This window comes from Manis pentadactyla, chromosome 12 (assembly GCF_030020395.1).
Source record: "Manis pentadactyla isolate mManPen7 chromosome 12, mManPen7.hap1, whole genome shotgun sequence".
Lineage (NCBI taxonomy): Eukaryota > Metazoa > Chordata > Mammalia > Pholidota > Manidae > Manis > Manis pentadactyla.
In genome coordinates, this window is record NC_080030.1 from 22,104,182 (window position 1) to 22,124,474 (window position 20,293).

Genomic DNA, 20,293 nt, shown 5'->3' on the forward strand with positions numbered 1-20,293 from the left:
CTGGATGATGTTGATGGATTTTCTAATACTGTACCATCCTTGCTTCCCTGGAAAAAATCCTGCTTGATCATGATGGATGATCTTTCTGATGTATTTTTGAAGTCAGTTTGTTAATATTTTGTTGAGTATTTTTGCATCTATGTTCATCAGGGCTATTGGTGTGTAATTTTCTTTTTTTATTGTGTCTTTGCCTGGTTTTTGGTATTAGGGTGATGCAGGCCTCATAGAATGATTTCGGCAGTATTCCTTCCTCTTCCACTTTTTGGGAAAGTTTGAGGAGGATGGCTATTAGATCTTCACTAAATGTTTGATAAAATTCCGTGTTGACGCCATCTGGTTCAGGTGTTTTGTTCTTAGGTAGTTTTTTGATTACCAGTTTAGTTTCGTTGCTCGTAATTGGTTTGTTCAGGTATTTTGTTCTTTCTGGGTTAGCCTTGGAAGGTTGTATTTTTCTAGAAAGTTGTCCATTTCTTCTAGGTCATCCAGTTTGTTAGCATATAATTTTTCATAGTATTCTCTAATAATTCTTTGTATTTCTGTTGTGTCCATAGTGATTTTTCCTTCCTCATTCCTGATTCTGTTTATGTGTGCAGACCCTCTTTTTCTTGGTTAGTCTGGCTAGGGGTTTATCTGTTTTGTTTATTTTCTCGAAGAACCAGCTCCTGCTTTCACTGATTCTTTGTATTGTTTTATTCTTCTTGATTTTATTTATTTCTGCTCTAATCTTTATTATGTTCCTCCTCCTGCTGACTTTGGGCCTCATTTGTTCTTCTTTTTCTAGTTGTGATAATTGTGAGTTTGGACTGTTCAAATGGGATTGTTCTTTCCTGAGGTAGGCCTGTATTGCAATATACTTCCCTCTTAGCACCGCCTTGTCTCTGTCCCACAGATTTTGCGTTGCTGAATAATTGCTGTTATTTTTCTCCGTATATTGCTTGATCTCTCTTTTTATTTGGTCATTGATCCATTGGTTATTTAAGAGCATGTTGTTAAGCCTCCATGTGATGGTAGGCTTTTTCGTTTTATTTGTGTCATTTATTTCTAGTTTCATACCCTTGTGGTGTGAGAAGCTGCATCATTTTTGAGGGCTCGTCCGGGATAACTTCGGAGGTGAGTATCAGCATCCAAGCCTGCCTTTTCTTTCACTGTCCTTATAGAAGGAAGCCGTCTATGGCACACAACATCGGGTGCTCATCAGCCACTTAAATTGGACTAGCCCGGCTGCCGATCTTAAAGTCTCGAGTGACAGGTTCCCCTGCTTCTCCTTCAGTGGATCCCCCATCTCCCTTCGGAGCTGGGAAAGTCACCTGAATGGAGACCAGGATTCCCTTTCAGAGGCATCTCCTTGGATGCAAGGGACTGAGGAAGGCCATGGGCAACTGCGAGAGCCTAGGCTGAGGACGCACTTTAGCGGCTTCTCAAAGGCCTGCGTGTCTGGAATCAGACCCCGACATCCCGACTGGGTATCCATGAGGAGTGTCCCTCTTTCTGTCTCTCTGACTTCCAGCCTGCTTCTTCAGGCTGCCCTGGCCTCTGAGTGAGGCAGGGGGCATTCCTAACTCTCTTATAACTTCATCAGCATTACGGACCCCGATGCTCACCACCGCAAGGTAGGAGATCTACACTTCACTTTTATTCCTGTCTAAATGCTGTTCTTTTTATCTAATAAAAGTGTGTCTGTGCACCCGTTAGCCACCTAAAAGACAATTATCGTTGGCTACCAGTCTTAAGTCTTGTTGAAAGTTTCCCGGTGTGTGCCGTCCATGATTCCCACCTCTGGATAGATGGGAATGTCACAGAGTGGCTGTGCAGAGCTCCTGCTTTCCTTTAGTAAGCTGTGGTCTGGGAGAGCAGACTGGACTAGTAGACAGTGGTCCTTGGATCTCGGCTCCAGCCGATGGATCCAGTGGCGCTGTGTGAACCTCCGGCTAGGCTGCTGCCTATGGGAGAGTCACAGATGACCCCTGACCTCTTGTCTCACAGGTCAGATTTCTTACAGTGGGTGACTAGCAGGGTGATTCCCAGGCAGTGGCAGAAACTGGTGTTTAAGTGTATAGACCCCGCCCACCCCAAAATGTCCATGGCAGCCTCTGAATTTTTTATCTCTGGCTTTGGAAAAAGTTCCCCTGCTCCTCATGCAAAGCCATCCTCTTAGGGTTGTGCCACTTTCTCCTGTATAATGTAAATGAAGTCTGTGCAGTAGTCAGGCTGAAACCTGAGTCCAACATGTAAATGGTTCTATGCTATTGACCTCCCTTCCTTAGAGGCAGCCATCCTGGGGCTATGGCATTTCCCTATCTGTAGCCCCAGGGAAGTGAAACAGGCTTGTGACTCTGACCAAGGCTCTGGTAGCGAGAGGTCACATAGTCCCTGCACTTATCGGACAGGCAGGGGGCTCTCAAGGAATGATCCCGAGTGTACTATGCTAAGGCTTGTGCAAAGAAAACTAGGATCTAGATTACAACTTCCAAAAGGCGTAAAATAGGAGCACACTGATAAGGTCGCACTAAAAATCCAGAGCTCTTAGGTGACTCTTGCTTAGTGGGAAGGCTAGAGGGAAATCAAGGCAAGGTGCAGGCCACAGTGGTAAGCAGTGGTGAAACCCAGTAGGCCTGGCAGAGGAGGTGATTGACCACTGTCACCCAGGCTCCAAGGTGAGGAGACGCCCTGACAGAGAGAGAGGCCGACCAGGTGCTGGATGTGAGGCCCCACACAGGGAGCACCCTGGCTGGCCTGCGGGGGGCCGGGGCAGGTGCAGGCCCTGTAGGTCTTTGTGCCTATGCGCTGATGTCACCCCCGTGGTCCTGCCTGGTGGCCCATCTCCAAAGAGCATGGGTAGTCACAGGTAAGGGATCCTCCTTTTGGGGACACCCAGGGCTGGTGTGGGTTAGTGGCCCTTGGCTTGCTGAGGTGGCAGGCCAGCTAGCTTGCTGGGAGACTGCTCCCCTCTCTGATGTCAAGGTGGACGTGGCATTTCACTGCATTTAGTCACTTAGATGTGAGTGTGAGCTATCTGAAATGGAATAGTAGCTTTTAGAGCTATGTTTCTTTCTGTTCATATTGAAAAGGTGCTGAGCCTAAGGAGTTGGGTGAAAGTGGCAGGAATTGTAAGAATATTTATGTCCTTGCATTTCTGTTCAGAGAAGTGATTCTGAAGTAATTTTTTACTCGTGTATGAAGGTGATGAGTAAAGTCACATTAAACATGTCGAGATGGAGTGATAATGTAGTAGAAATAAAGCCCCCTACACCTTGGCCTGATACACAGGAGACACACCATTGGCGCTCTTTGCTCTCCTGTCCTGGTTTATTACCTTAAGTAACTTTATGGTTCAGAGTGGTCCCATCCACATTTCAAGCAAAATCTTTGTAAAACTGCATAGAAACACTTGTCAGGATATCCCCAGAGGCTAGTGGAAAAATTGCTCTTTCTGATCACTGTTTGTTTGCCAGTTGTTCTCTCTGTCCTGCGTTCCTTTCCTATTTTTGCATTTCCTCTGATTGTAGACCGAGAGGGGCAGTGGTGCGTGTCTCTGCTAGACGAGCCTTTGGGGACTCTTCAGGGGCCGTGCCTCTGTGGTGATGGCAGTGCTCTTACCTTAAACATAGCTTGTCCTCTGAAGTATTCACGTGGGGTTACTTCTCTTATGCAATCAAAATTGTAGAAAAACCGGTAGCTTTTTCTGTTCTGAGTTGTATTTCAGATCTAACCCAATTTCTTAGGCACGTTATATGTTCCTTTTGAATTGTAAGCATAAAGCAACAGATCACTTTTTGTGTTTACCTACATCATTAGCTATAAAGAATTAGATAAACGTGTAAGTTTTATCAAATTGTGGAGCATACCAGTGTTCTAGCTTTGAATAATTCTGTGTGATCGCTTAAGAATCACCTACGTCTTAGCACACAGTTTACCAGCACGTACCATCATTTGCAGGAATGTCTGTCTGCCAGTTCTAATTTGATTTTTTTTCACTGTTTGCTCACTTTCACCTAGGAACTGATGTTTAAGTATGTTTTAGATATTTTCTGATTAGAAAATGTCGAGATGAAACATAGAACATAGAATCTGTTCATGGTCACCTGTTCTCATTGTAATGTGAGTATTTGAGTTACAGACACTTGATTTTGTTTCATTACTGATGAAATATAGAGATATTCTTGGAGTTTGTGAGCCAGTCACACTGGCCCATTTTATTTTGTGTTCTTTTAAGCAGTCCTTTGAATATGTTCAGCCATGAAGTGAAATACACACCCATAGTATCTGAATCTCTACATATATTTATGATGACATTTTTTCATCGGAACCCCAGGACACAGCCATACCAGTTAAACAATGACTTAAAAAATACCCTGCCAAATAAGATTATGTATAATAAGTAAATAACACACATGCATTCTCCATTAAATGTGGAAACTGTAACACAGTTTGGAAATTACGTATCTTCTGGGGTTAATTATTTCTCTGTGACATAAATAGTATATTTAAACAACAAAACAGTAGAACTAGTTGACAATCAAAATTAATAGTAGTTTCTAGCAGATAGTTTAAAGATAATAAGTGTTAAACTATGAAAAGTGTTTTAGGAACTTTTTATTTTAAGATAGTTTCAGGTTTACAGAAAATTTGCAGATAAGGCAGTTTGCTCAGATCACTTCCCCTCTTACCATCATTACAGTTCGTTGTTACAGTTACAGGCAGTGATGCTGCACTGTCACCATCCGCCATCAATTCTTTCCCTCAGATTTCCGTAGTTGGACCCTTTCTTGAAGATCCAGTTCAGGACACCTCAGTACACCCAGTGACCTCATCTGCTTCAGACACTCTTGTTGTTGGCGTTTCTGAGACATTCTTTGTTTTGGATGATCTTTTCCATTTTCAAGATTCCTTGGCATTAATATTGTAGAATTTTTCCCCCATTGCACTTAAAGTGACATTTCTCTTGTTATTACTTGGAGTTGTGTTTTATGGGGAAGAAGGTCACAGAGGGCAAGTACAGTTCACAGCACCTCACGTCAAGGGCAAGTGCTCTGAAGGAGACTTACATTGTTGATGTTGTCCCAAATGGCAGGATTTTTTTTTCTTTCCTAAAGCTGAGTAACATGCCACTGTGTGTGTGTGTGTGTGTGTGTGTGTGTGTGTGTGTGTGCCACATGTTCTTTCATGTATCTATGGACATTTAGGCTGCTTCCTTATCTTGTCTATTGTAAATAATGCTGCAGTGAACATAAAGATGCAGATGTCTTCTCAAATTAGTATTTTCATTTGGGGTGAATACATAAAGCAAAATTGCTGGGATATATGAGAGTTTTATTTTGAATTGTTTGAGGAGCCTCCTACTGTTCTTCACATTGGATACACCAATTCCCATTCCCAACAATCAAGGGTTCCTTTTTCCTCCACATCTTTTTCTAGTTATTTTTTGTCTCCAATTTGAACTTCCATTCTAAAAGATTTGAATTGAGATCTCATTGTAGTTTTGATTTGCGTTTCCCTGACGGTTAGTGATACTGAGACTCTTTCCATGTGTCAGTTGGCCATCTACATGTCTTCCTTGGAAAAATGCCTGTCTAGGTCCTCTGCCCATTTTTTTAATTGGATTACGTTTTCAGTAGTAGTTGTAGGAGTACTTTGTATGTTTTATGTGTTAACCCCAAATTAAATATGTCATGTGCGAACATCTTCTACCATTCAGTACATCATTATTCTGTGTGGTTGATGGTGTCCTTCACAGTACAGAGCGTTTTAGTTGGATGTAGTCCCATATGTTTATTTTAGCTTTTATTGTCATCCACTCAGGAGAGAGATAATAAAAAACGTTGCTAAGACCAGAGTCAAAGAGCTTGCTGCCCATATTTTCTTCCAGGAGTTTTGTGGTATCAGGTCTTACATTTAAGTCTTTAATTCATTTTGAGTTTCTTTTTGGATATGTTTTAGGAAAGTGGTCCTCCTTTTATGTAGTTGTCCAGTATAACCCACACCATTTATTGAAGAGATATTTTTGCCATTATATATTCTTACCTCCTTTGTCGTAAACTAACTGACCATTTAAATGTGGATTTAATTCTGGGCTCTTTATTTTGTTCCATTGATATAAGGATCTGTTTTTGTGCCAATACCATAATGTTTTGATTACTACAGCTTTGTAGTATAGTTAGAAATTGGGGAGCATAGTACTTCCAGCTTTGTTGTTTCTCAGTATTGCTTTGGCTGTTCGGGGTCTTTTGTGGTTCCACAGACGTTTTGGGATTATTCTAGTTCTGTGAAGAATATCATAGGTATTTTTTTTCAGGATTCTAACCTTTATATTCTCTCTCTTTTTATTGGTGAAGGGGATAACTTGGTACATTCTTCAAATTATAAAATAATTTAGTCACAGGGATGGAAATATAGCATAGGTAATGTAGCTCATAGCATTGTAATATCTTCTTGTGCTATGAGTACTTTGACAGAGATTGCATTGAATCTGTAGTTTGCTTTCCATAGTATGGATATTATCACAATACTAATTCTTCCAATCCATGAGCACGGTTTATCTTTCCACTTATTTGTGTAGTTCAGCTTATTTCATCAGTTTTTTATGGTTTTGAGCATATAGTTATTTTACTTCTGTGGTTAAATTGATTCCTAGGTATTTTATTCTTTCTGCTGCATTTGTAAGTAGGAATGATTTTATAATTTCTTTTTTTTGCAATCATTCTTAGTGTATAGAAACACAACAGACTTTTGAATTTGATTTTGTATCCTGCACCTTTATTGAATTCATTTACTACTTCTAATAGATTTTTGGCAAATGCTTTTGAGTTTTCTACATATAGCATGAAGCCATCTGCAGATAGTGACAGTTTTACTACTTCCTTTCCAATTTGAATATCTTTTATTTTTCTTGGCTAATTGCTATGGCTAGGACTTTGAGTATAATGTTGAACAAAAATGGCAAGAGAGGGTATCCTTGACTTGTTCCTGTTCTCAGAGAAAAGCTTTCAACTTTGCACTGTCAAGTATGATAGCTGTGGGTTTGTCATATATGTCCGTTTTTCTGTTTAGGTGTGTTCTCTTTATACTCACTTTGTTTCAAATGTTTATCATAAATGGATATTGAATTTTGTCAAAAGTTTTTTTGCATTGGTTGAGATGCTCATATTTTGATCCTTCATTTTGTTACTGTGATGTGTCAGATTGATTAATTGTAGATATTGAACTATCCTTGCATCCCCAGAGTAAATCCCACTTGATCATGAGGCATGACCCTTTTATTGTATTGTTGAAATTCCCCTTTCTGGTCTCAGCCCATATGTGACCTCCTGGAAATGACTTCCTTTAGCCTGGTCCTCCTTCCCATCATGAACTGCTATCTCAGTGCCCTGTTTAGTGACTTAATGTAACTGGTTACAACTGGATCTTGTCTTCTTTCTCTTTTTTCTCACTTTGTTAACTTGGTCTTCCTTCCATGCTGAAGACTAGTCTTGAATGATTGTACTCCCTGGGCCTGGCACAGCAGCAAGCATAACACAAGTAATGAACATTATTTTGAATATTGTGATATAATGAATTATACAACATACATACTTGGTCATTCAGTAACCCATATACATAATTGCCAGGTATATTTATTCTTCTTCCACACTTCCTGAAAACACTGCAGAGCCTTAAGGGTGAAGTCAGTGTCTTGTCATGTTAATGAGAGACTTTTAGACCCCACCTGATGGTGGGGGCTGGAGGTTGGATCAGCCAATGATAGAGTCAGTCATGACTATACAGTGAAGCCCTCAGCAACATCGATGAGATGGGTATCTCTCTCTCCGGATCCTGCTTCTCTGTCGGAGAGAGCTTCCACGCTTGGGGAACCAAAAGGATTCCATGTGTAACAGAGCTAGTCCCCAGGCCCCAAACTCTGCAAGGATAGAACCTCCTTTATTTGGGAGCTTGCCCTATGTGTATCTTCATTTGGCTGTTAAGTTGCATTCTTTAGGGCACCCATTTTTAAACTGCTAAATGTGTTTTTCTGAGTTCTGTGACCACTCTAGCAAATCAATCAAATCTAAGTGGGAGGACATCGGAACCTGCAATCTGTAGCCAGTTCTGTAGAAGCACAGGTCACTGACTGGGGCCTGCGACAGGCATCTGGAGGGGCAGGTGGGGAGTCTTGTAGGATGGAGCCCTTCACCTGGGGAATCTGGTGCCATCTCCAGGCAGACGCCATTAGAACTGAGTTGAGTTCTCAGATACCCCGCCAGTGTTTAAGAACTGCCTGGTGTCTGTGAGATCACACACGCACGCACGCACACACACACACACGCACAATCTTGGAATCGTGTCCGCAAACTCAAAAGGAGTTGTACTACGATTTGTTTGAGAAAACACATTTGGTGTCAGGGTGCTGGGATTTGCTAGAATTGCCCGTGTGCTCTGAAATATGTGGTTTCTGAAGCAAAAGAATGGAAGGGCAGGGGATGAGGAACCTTTGATGCCTGGCCGGCTACCCACTCACCCTTGGTATGAAGGAGCAGCTGCCCTAAAATTGGTTACTAAAGGGTAAAAGTTAGCAGTGGAATTTAGAAATAGCAGTGGACCCACCTCCTAAGGAGTTGGCTTGGTGGCTATGTAAGGAAATGCAGATGAGTAAGAAGCAGGCTAAATATTCCTTTCCCTGGTTGTTGTTATCTGTAATAGTCAAAATGAAAATAAAAGTATGTGCTGGGTCAGGGCTTGATGCGGAACCAAGCTGGGATTTGGGTCAACCTGAGACTTGGCCATGAGCCTCAAAGCCGCCTAGAAAGGAAAAATGGTGTCAAGCAACACAAAGTACCTGTAAGACCTCTAGTCACCAAGAAAATGATGTAGGAGGAGGCAAAAGCCAGGAAATGTGTGAAACCAGGGAACATAGTGTGAGGGAACTGGCTCCCTGTGCGGACCGGTGTCCCCAGCTTCCTGAAAAACCTTTAGTAAAGGGCATCGTGAGGGCACCAGCCTGGGGGCTGTGTCTGGTTTTGAATGCCTCCGAGTGGCAGAGTGTGTTTGGGCTGATGCAGGACTCTCTCTCCCTCTTGGGCAATCACAGGGGGCTGGGAGTGATCCAGACACACGGGAGGTTATTCCCGAGGGAACAGCCTGCCTGGCGCACTGTGTAAAAGCCACTGTGAGGTCTGTATATCCTGAGAAGGGGGACTGCCCAACTGCCCCTCTAAATGCAGATGGAACACCCCAGATGAAAGAGTTGATAATGCTTCCTATGTGGGACTGGCTTTGCAGTGACTGAGGTAGGCGCCCACTGAATGTTCCCGTTACACAGGTCATGGTGAGCGCTGAGGCTAAGGGGCCCCTATTACATGGGCAGCCCGTGTAACCTGACTGCTACAAAATCGAGCAGTTTGAGGAGGCTTCTCAGATTTCTTACCTCAGCTTCCCCTCATGGGTCTTACGATACCAAGAACATGAGCATAACTAGGAAGATGGGGAGGGACAAAGGGGAGAGTCAAGGGACTCGGCCCAACTGAGTGGAAGTTTTCAGATGGTTATTGAAAAATTGTGTGAATCAAGCAGACACTGCTGGGGTTGAAAAAAGGTATTAATGCAGCACTGCCAGAAATTGGGTGAGCCGGTGGGAACCCCTGTTGTTGCTCCAACATTACAACAGCCCAAAAAACTCCACTCTACCCCAGGTGGGAGGAATTTAAAAAGCCTGAAGGCCGTGATTACAATGAGAAACCTGACCAGGAATCCCCGGGAGTGGTGGTCAGGCAGGTTAATCAATTTAAAGATAGACAAAAGTGCCAGGGTCTTCTGGCCGCACCCCAGCGTGGGACCTGAGACCGTTCGCATGTATGTGAGAAAAATGGCCAGGGGGAGGAGGAGATTGGCCCTGGGGCTCCTTGGTACAGGATCCCAATGCACTATGATACCAAAACCTGTTGGTGAAGTCTTATCAGGGGCTAAGGTTAGAGTGGGAGGATATGGAGATGCAGTGGCTGATGGTATTGAGGTTTAAGTTTGGATGAAAATTGGGTGTTTGAGCAGGTTTTTGTTTGAGGTGGTTGCATCCCCTTTACCGGAAAGGATTATTGGGATGGATACTGTGTCTGACTGGGGTTGGCTTCCCCTGGCTAATACAGTAACACAGAAGGCATGTAAGCCCACCCTCAGGCCTGTTTAGTTGGACATGCTAAATTGGGAATGGCTGGAACTTGACAAACATATCACCATTCTTAGGAGTGACATGCTGGGAGCTGGAGCGCTGCTGTCCCCAGATTTGCTGTGCAGTAGTCCTGTGTGGCCTGTGCAGAGGTGGATGGCACATAGAGACTATTCAAGCTTAGATGAAGTGGGTACCGCCCAAGGTCCCAGCAGTCCCAGGCATGGTGTCAGCTGTACAGAAAGTACGGCAGGCTGGAGGAGGCTGGTACCCCTGGATGGACCTTGCAAATGCTTTCTTCTCCATCTCAGTTCCTGAAAAGAACCGAGCCCAGTTTGCCTTCAGGTGTGAAGGATCCCAGTTTGCCTCTGCTGTGCTAGGCGGGGATCTGAGCTCCCCGGCTGATTGTCACCACGCGGTCAGGAGGGATTTGGACTTGGTGCAACGCTTGAGTGTAATAATACCTGATGTTGGTGACATTATGGTAATACCAGAAATGGAGGAGCTGGCTAGGACTCAGTTGAATACAACAAGGACATATGTGACCAACCAGGGCTGGTTAATAAATCTAGCGAAGGTCCAAGGTCCTGCTCAGTGAAATTCGTAGGAAGAATGCAGGCAGGAGCCACCCAGGATATTCCAGAAGTGTGACTATCAATAAATTGCTGTCACTCCCCCACCAGGTCCAAACAAGAAGCCCAGCACTTTCTTGCTTTATTTGGATTTTGGAGGACTCATATTCCACACCGGGGACTATTTCTAGCTACTGTGTGTAAGACTCCATGAAAGAAAGCTGCATCTGAGTGGAGTCCTGAACAGAAGTGGGCCACGTCAGAACTACACATAGCAGCTGTGTGCTTGACACCATCACGCCCTTGTGACCCCCTCTCAGACCTGATTTGGGAAGTGTCTGCCCCCCACACCCATGCAGACTGCAGCTTGTGGCAAAAAAAGAAAATGAGCACCTCCCAGCTGTGACCCTTGGGATTTTGGACCAGAAAATTCCCACATGCTGCTGCCTGGTACACACCAGTTGAGAGACAATTATTAACATGCTATTGGGAATTAATCAAGACTGTGTAAGTGACCGAAGTACATGAAACAATTTTGAAACATGAGATACCCATACGTGTTGGGTGATGTCAGAGAAACACCCTAATAGGGAAGGCAGAGCCCAGAGGAGTCCCATAATCAAACGGATATGGTTCCTGCAGGGGCAGGCTGCCGGGGGGCTGCAGGGAGGCCCCCACGGATCCATGAGCAGATAGCCTCATCTCCTCTGGGACCGACGCTGGAGCCCCCAGGGAGCTGCATGGACGGTGCTCTAGGAACAGCTCTCAGCTGAACGACAGAGCTGCTTGGTTACAGATGGCAGTTCCAGGAGGCATGGACAGTATCCTGGTTGGAGAGCTGCTGCAGTAAGACCCGAGGATGGCAAGACTGGCTGGAAGGAAGGAGAACAAAATGATCTCAGTGGGCTGAATTCCGTGCCCTTTTCTAGGCAGTGACGGGAGAATGGAGCAGTGAGGAAAGCCCCTTGGGCTGGGGTTCTTATGACCCGGGGCAGTGGACACTGGCCTGCCTGTGTGGCCAGGTAGACGGGAAATGGGAAACTGGACTATGAAAGGAATAACTGTGTGGGCGACGGCCATATGGATATTGCCCTGGGAATTTGAGGGGCACGTTAAAGCAGGCCATGTTGGTTTGCATCAGAAGAAGCCTTTCTGGGGGGGATAGGTGATTGGAGCCACCAGGTGGGCCTGCTGGTGCTGCCCTTGGAGGTGGCCACCAGGGTCCATACAAAGAGTGGCCGTGGGGAGCTGCAGCAGCACGCACACAGGCTGAGTCTACACGTATTCCTCTTGCACCCTGTGAGGCACGGAATGCCAGCAAGACCTGTTACGACTGTCAGCTAAAGAGACAGACACTGCATTTGGCTATGGGGAAAGTTTCCCTGTGGGCACGCCCTGCACATAGCTGGCCAGTGGGTGACATTGGATCAACGCTGGTACCTCTTGGAGGCTGTAAGTGGGTCGTTAGCAGAGTAGACACTTATTCGGGACTACACTTTGCATACCCAGTGGTAGGTGAAATGCTGAAGATACCATTTAAGGTTTGTAACTGAAGATTCTATACCAGTTTGGACAGTCAAGTTACATCTGTGACCAGGGGACACGCTTTACCGACCATGGTGTTCCACGGTGGGCTGAGAAACATCCCATCAGACGGATGTACGGTGTTGCATGTCACTCTCAGAGCAATGGTTTGATAGAAAATTGGAGCGGGCTGTGGGAACATTGGCTGTCTAAAATGGGAGATAAAGGCACGAGGGGCTGGCTTACATGCCTTCAAGAGCGGGTGCTCACACTCAACATGAGGTGGGTAAGGGAGGGTAGATTCCTCTGCTTCTCCAGGGGTCTGGGGAAGGGGGTCTGGGAGAGGCTGCTAGTGCACTGTTCTGTTCTTCCCCACACTACCACAACTTTGTTTTTTCCTAACTCATTCAATGGTTCCAGGAACACAGCTGCTTCTGAGGGTGCCAGAGCAGTGAACTTTACTAATTAAGCAAGAAGATGTAACCACGCCCTTAAATCTTTATGCCATAATTCCTAAGCGCCTGCTGAGGTGAATGGTGCCTTGACCCCAGGGAGCCAGGTCAGAGCTGATAGCACAGCTGTGCTTCCTAGTAGCCGGAAAAGCCCCCTGGCTCTGCTCCTGGGTAACCCTACCTTCCATGGGTGGGAGGGGGCTGAGGGGAGGCACTTGTGAGACTGGTATTACTGCCAGCCGTCTTGACCAGCACAGTGGCCAGACCAGATGTCCACTCCACAGGCAGAAAAACTGGGTAAAGATAAATGGCAAATGAAGAGAGGAAGAAATTACAGGTTAGGGTATAGGGATGGATAAGTGGGGTTGTGCCTGGAGAGAAATCCAACATTTTATTAATACCTCAATAGATAGAGCCTCAGACCAAGAAAGCAGTACCTGTCAGCCAAAGCACACCAGACACCCTGAATGGTGAAGCTCTGTGTTTGCCAAGACCGCCACTGCGTTTGCAGCCTGGCAAGGTTGAATGGCAGCCTGCAAAACGGAGGTACATCACTCTGCGAGAAACTCTGGTCATAAGATAACGTTGATAAACTGAACCAATATAAAATGCTTGTAATGAGTTCATAGGTCAAGTGAGTTATCAGTGTAAATCTGCCTCCACCCCACACTGGCGTCTCCAAATGTCAGGCCTGTTTGCACTGGTACTATTGTTCTATCTGTTGTATGAATGCTATGCCACATGTAAGGGCTGTGACAGGCATGATCGCTTTGCTGTGAGGAATCCGTGTTTGAGACCGAGGAGCGCGCTGCACGAAAATGCACTCCTGTTACTCTGCTCACTTTCGCAGGCACTGCCGTCTGCCCTGAATTCTTGCTTCCCTGGGATCATCCTCACCACTGCAACAGCAGCGCAGAAGGTGTTTAGCTCCATCCTGCACCTGAGCTAAGAGGCGGGCGAGGAGGCAGAGGAGCTGGCACTGCTGTGGGGCTGGGTAGCTGTGGACTGGTCCAGGGAGGGGCTGGCTCGTCCTCTGAGGCCTGAAGGTGGGTCGGATTGAAAAGGAACGGCAGGGGCAGGGCCAGAGCCTGGAAGAGTCCCGTGTGACTGCTGCGGAGGGGGCTCGGGCAGTGGCCAGCTTCACCTGCACCTGCGGCTGCCAGCACACCTCCGGGCCCTGTCATGTGGCCTCTCTGACAAGATGTTTTCAGAGGCTTTAAAAGAAAGAAAGAAAATGCTATTGTAATTCTCTTCCCGGTTTACTAAATAACCTGGATGTAACCCATAGAGTGTAACAAAGCAAACCCACTTCTCCCTGTCCCTGAATTGGGTGGGGACTTGGCCCACCCCCACTGCTGTGTAGTCACTGCTTGCCTTACGGCTCCCCCATGCTCGGTGGGATAGATGGACTTCAGTCTAGGCTGTTCCCTCTCTCCTGCCTGGCTTCTGGGGGGCCTGTGTGGCTGCCCTCCTGATCACAGCTGGGTTGGGCTGGGGCTTCTGCATACTGGGACAGGGATGTCTGTCCCCAGCCCTGGCCAGGACCCAGGCACGGCTCTCTTAACCTCACCTGCCAGGACTGCACAGCCCTGAGATGACCCAGCTTCCAGTTCCACTGACCAGCTTGAGGTTTCCATATCCCATCTTCTTTGGCCCTCTGCTTGCCTTCTGGAAACAGCTCCACTTAAAACTTCAGGATATCTGCAAATACAGGATTTAATAATCCAGGTTATGGCAAAGGATCACTGATATTGAATGATTGTGTGTGTGTGTGTGTGTGTGTGTGTGTGTGTGTGTGTGTGTGTGTGTGTGTGTGAGAAAGAGAGAGAGAGAGAGAGAGAGAGGCGGGGGGGTGGAGGGGAGAGGGCGAGGAGAGAGCATAAATTAGCAGAAGAGCTCTTTAACGGATTTATCCAGTTTTCCCAGCATAATTTGTCAAAGATTCTATCCTTTCCCCATTCCTATTTACACTTGGTTCCTTAGTAGTTGATTGTACGTGTTTATTTCTGGGCTCTCTCTCTTCTATTCTGTTGAGTTACATGTGCATCATTATGCCAGGACCATACTGATTTAATTACTATAACTTGTAATGTAGTTTGCAGTCAGGAGGTGTGGTTCTGTTGGATTCTCCTAGAGGAGAGCGCCGCCTCAAATCACTCACGGAAGGCGTCTCTTGATGCAACAAGCAAGAGGAATTTATTCAGAGGCCAGCTAGCTGGGGTCCATGCGTTAGCCCGACGCAGTGGGTCTCAGCGAGGACCCCGAACTCACAAAGCCAGAAGTTTTTATAGCATTTTCAAAGGGGCAGTATTTTCTACAGTCACAATACAGTGTTTTTTTTTTTTTTCATAGACACATAAGTTTTCGGCTGACGCCTCATCCTGGGGGTCTGATTAGATAAAATCACTTTTGGAATGTTTAGGGTGGTTCTAGCAAGATAAGCTTAACTGATTGAGGTTGGCTAACTAAAGGTCACTACAATTAACACTGGCTGACTAACTTGTTTTTCAAAGTTCTAGTAATTTTTCTCCTTCTAGGTTAGAAAATGGTGTTTGAGCCTTTAAGATGGCTGTGCTTATGCTAACTTTTGATTCTTCAGGTTCTACAGTTCCTCCCATTTTCTTCTTTCTCAAGATTGTTTACTACTTCTGAGTCTTTTGTGGTTCCATCTGAATCTTAGTTTTTTAAAAAATATTTTTGTAAAATAATCATTATGGTATTTATGGGGACAATATTGAATCTGCTGATAACTTTAGGTCAGATGCTCCAAAGCACAAGTAACAAACAAAAACAAATGAGGGGCTGCATAAAACTAAAAAGCTCTGTACCGCAAAAGAAATAATCAAATGGAAAGGCAACCTACAGATTGGGGAAAATACTTGAAAATCATATGTCTGATAAGGGGTTAATATCCAAAAATATGTAAGTAATTTCTACAACTTAGGAGGGAAAAGAATTGGAACATGAGCCAAGAACTTGAATAGATACTTCTTTAAAGACAGAGAAATGGGAAAGATTCACATGAAGAGGCATTCAACATTACTACTAATCAGAGAACTGTAAATCAAAACCAAAATATAATCACTCCTCATTTACTACGCTATTACAAAAAGAAGTGTTGGCGGGGATGTAGAAAAATCGGAATCCTTGTACATCCTTGGCCTGTGTCTGCATCCGTCTGTGTCTCAACAATTGATGTGGGAGATTCTTCCTCTGTCAGTAATTATTTGTTAATTCTGATTGCTGTGTGGGGTCCCAGGGGCTGCAGAGTGTGCTGTGTATATCCATTCCCTATTCACGAGCATTTGGTTAGTTTCTAGAACAGTGATTTTGACTCTGGTTGTTGGGACCAAACAGGTGCGCAATATTGGGGATGTTTGTGTGCAGGGACCACTGTAGGCGTGTACACAGCCTTAGTAGATGCCAGCTGTTTTCCAAAGAGGTTCTACTAATTTAAATTCTCCGTAGCCCTATATGAATGATCTGATCGTTCCAGAACCTGGGGAGCATGTGGTATTCCTGGTATTTTTTCATTCATCTAACCTGATTTCTGTCTTATAACAGCTCATTGCAACTTTTATTAGCATTTCCCTGAAACTAAACAGGGTAAAGCTTTTTAAAAACACTTCAGTTATTTGCTTATCCTCTTTTATCTAATGTCTATTCTAGCTTTGGCCATATTTTTCTAGTGGGATTTCAGTACTTTGTTTTATTGGATGAAATTATTTATCTAATTTGGCTTGATGTCCTTTACCAGATGCAGGTAATTTGAATCTCTCCCACCCAGGCTTTCCACTGCTCTCTCTCACTGGTGAATTTTGATTCACCATATATCTTAATATGATCTTATAAGCTCATAATATATCTTAATATGATCCAGATCGTCATTTTCTCCTTTCTGTGTTTCTCTGTATGAGAATGCAGAACCTGCATTTCTCCTCATTGTGAAATGAAAGAGCTCTGCTGTGCTCCAAATTAAGGCTATGTTTTGTGTTTATGTTAGAACTTAAATTAAGAAATTAAATTAAGAAGTGATTGATTCCAGCAAAGGCTGGATTCCTGAATGGCAAGACAGTTGAAGAACAAATATCTCAACAAAAGCGCAGTGTGAACAAAATTGGAGATGTCAGGACAGAGAGGAAGGAGAAGTGGGATGTGACTGAAAGAGGAGCAGAGGGAATGCGGGGTAAGGAATTGATACCACAGGTGAAAATACACAGCATGCTCCCCGCTGATGAAGGACAGCAATCCACACATGCAGTTGACATTCCCTAAGCACCATATTCACACTGTATAAACCATAAGGGGTTACAGTATGATAGAAAAACCAGAATTAACGTAACACACAACAAGGAAATCAGAGGCCAAATAAGCAAGAAAAAGGCTGACAGGTGATGTCTAAACATATATGCATAAGGTAGATATATCAACAGAGCACCATTTTTAAAATGCTCAAAGAAATTTTCATGTCAAACCAGAATTCTACATCCATCAGCAGTATTAACCACAAAGATGTTTTAAGAAAAAGTTAAAGTGAGACACTTCATAGTTGGCAGCCTTGAATTAGAAGAACTACTAGAGTGAGTTCTTAAGTCCAAAGGAAAGTAACTCCAAGTTGAAAACCGGCAATGTAGGGAGAAATGAAGAGGAAAGGACAAGGCAGTTCATTAAAAGAGGTGAATGTTAGTCTGTGAGTTCTAGAGTGAGCTCTCACGGAGATTAAACTATGTAGAATTAAAGTGCATGATAACAGTAATAAAAGTCAGGAAGGGTAGGAGAATTGAAAGTGTTCTAAGGTATTAATTAGCATTTGGGAAAGTGGTAAGAGTAATTATTTTATTAGACTATCTTTATTTTTTTTAAGTTTATTTTATTTTGGTGTCGTTAATGTACAATTACTTGAACAACATTATGGTTACTAGACTCCCCCTTTTATCAAGTCCCCCCCACATACCCCATTACAGACACTGTCCATCAGCATAGTAAGATACCATAGAATCATTACTTGTCCTCTCTGTGTTTACTGCCTTTCCCTTGTCCCCCCACCCCCCACTACATTGTGTGTGCTAATCATAATGCCCCTTTTTCCCCCTTATCCCTCCCCAGTCCCTTTCTCTTTGGTAACTGTTAGTCCATTCTTGGGTTCGGTGAGTCTGCTGCTGTTTTGGTCCTTCAGTTTTTGCGTTGTTCTTATACTCCACAGATGAGTGAGATCATCTGATACTTGTCTTTCTCTGCCTGGCTTATTTCACTGAGTATAATACCCTTCAGCTCTGTGCATGTTGTTGCAAATGGTAGGATTTGTTTTCTTCTTATGGCTGAAAATTATTCCATTGTGTATATGTACCACATGTTCTTTATCCATTCATTTACTGATGGACACTTAGGTTGCTTCCATTTTTTGGCTATTGTAAATAATGCTGCGACAAACATAGGGGTGCATATGTCTTTCTCAAAGTGGGGTGCTGCATTCTTACGGTAAATTCCTAGGAGTGCAATTCCTGAGTGAAATGATATTTCTATTTTTAGTTTTTTGAGGAACCTCCATATTGCTTTCCACAATGGTTGAACTACTTTACATTCCCACCAGCAGTGTAGGAGGGTTCCCCTTTCTCCACATCCTCACCAACATTTGTTGTTGCTTATCTTTTGGGTGTTGGTCATCCTAACTGGTGTGAAGTGATATTGTGGTTTTAATTGACAAAATTGCACTTCAAATTTCTTAGGAAAAAGAGACCTACGTGCATCTTAATAAACCTCGCAGTGTTTCCTTATGTAACTGCAGTAGAGCACTGTTTCCTCAGTTAAGTACCTGAGGAAGCAGCTGGTTTGCTCATCTTTAAACACCAAAATCACCCTTAGCTGGAGCCGCCCAATGCATGAAGAAAGGAGACTAATGACATAACCACAGAATCACATTTCTCATCTCAAAGATGCTCACTGCAGAACATATACTTATCAGGAAACAGTGTTTCATGAATATTTTCACTTTTGTGTATGGTCAGAACTTTCTGAGCAAACAGCTTTGGTATCTGGGTTAAATATGACTGCATAAGGATCCAAAAGATGGAGCCCACCAGACAAGATAGAAAGTTTCCTCTCTCCCTAGAGCCTTATGTTTACACTCCAGGGTATTTAAGAAATAGAGGAGACCTTTCCTTCTTTTCCAGAGTGAGGATCTGTTTACATTCCAGAGCAAACATCTCTATTTCCATCTACAGAAATGCAAATGGACCAAAGTGCCAGATATCAATGTAAGCTCCAAGTTTCATGATTTCAGAATTCCTTCCTTGTGGTGCAAACCCCAGTGTGCACATAGGGTATTTTTGCCTCTCATGGCATTACCCTGTGGAGAACTGAGACATAGGGAACCAGCACTACTCACTCTCAGAGTAAATAAAAGGTATGATTTCAGATGCAAAAAAAAAAGAAAGAAAGAAAAGCTAGGGAAGTCTCCCCCCTAGCCTGATATACTTTCTGGGAATGAAATGTGCTTGTCCTAGAGACAGACCACCAGGGGTTCAAATCCAAGCCCCTCCACCAGTTGCTGGAGCCCACACAGGACTCCTGCCAGGCCTCACCTCTCCTCCTCATCCAGGGGCTCCATGGCCTGGGAAAACGACATGAAGTGCTTGTCGGGCTCCAGGTCTTACAGCGCAGTCAAGTGCTTTTGAGTCCGGATCTAGTGTAGGATGGAAGCGGCAATCATGCACTGTCATCTCCAAGATTCACCTGTTTTCTTAGTGGGCCAAATGAATGACTTGAATAAGGGTATGTGTAAATCACAACCCCTACATCTTTCAAATCCTTGGTGGTGACATCAGTCTGTATCTCTCCTGGAATATATACCTTAGAGGGAGTTCTAGAGGCTTGTACTTGACCTGCCACACAGCATGAATTCCTTGCTTCCCTATTCCCAGTCTGGGGCTCCACCTGCAGCATAAGACCTGGAGACTTGTCTCCAGCCTGGAGCCCCCCAAGGGGGTGTTTGTGCTGATCCTGGAACTCCTCTCCAGGCCAGGCCTCCCCTCCTGGGACGGTGAACACATCCTGAGAGCTCTGGGGGAGCGTTATGGGGAGACCAGAGCCAAGTGCCTCTGCTCAGCCTCCCGAACCTTTTGTCACAGACTTCAGGCCGCTCAGTCAGGACCCAGGAGCGGGACACCAGGAGCCTCACACCAGCCTGGCCTGGGGATGGATGGCTGAGGGGCACCATGGGGGAGGACTGGGGACCTGGGAGCTTTGGGGGGTGCTCTGAGGTGTGAAGCGTGGGGAAATTTTTTGAAAAGGAATTTTCTGGAATGTGTGGAGCAGCTGTGTCTCATTAAATGGGACAGTGCTAGACTGGTACCCTGCAGCTGTGGGATCTACTTGGGTACATCTGCAGTGGTGTTCAAGACATGAAGAGACACCCTGGGGCTTCTAATCAACAAGTTTCTGTGTCTGATCATAATCTATAGGTGACAGGAAATAAGGTTCAGTTTCTGTTTGAACAGCCCTCCGCAGTGTTGCCAAGGTGTGCCAGCCTGGGGCTTAGAGCGCCCTGCTCTTCCTGAGTGCCTTATGGGGGGAGGACAGAGGATGGACGACAACCTGGCAGAGGTCAGGGCCAC

At 44.6% G+C, this 20,293-nt stretch overlaps 1 protein-coding gene across 1 annotated transcript in view; it reads left to right on the top strand.

Moving 5' to 3' along the window:
• The window catches only part of LOC130680109 (uncharacterized), a 78,247-nt gene that overhangs the window by 8,729 nt on the left and 49,225 nt on the right, over window positions 1-20,293 (top strand). The gene's annotated exons all lie outside the window — the stretch shown is intronic.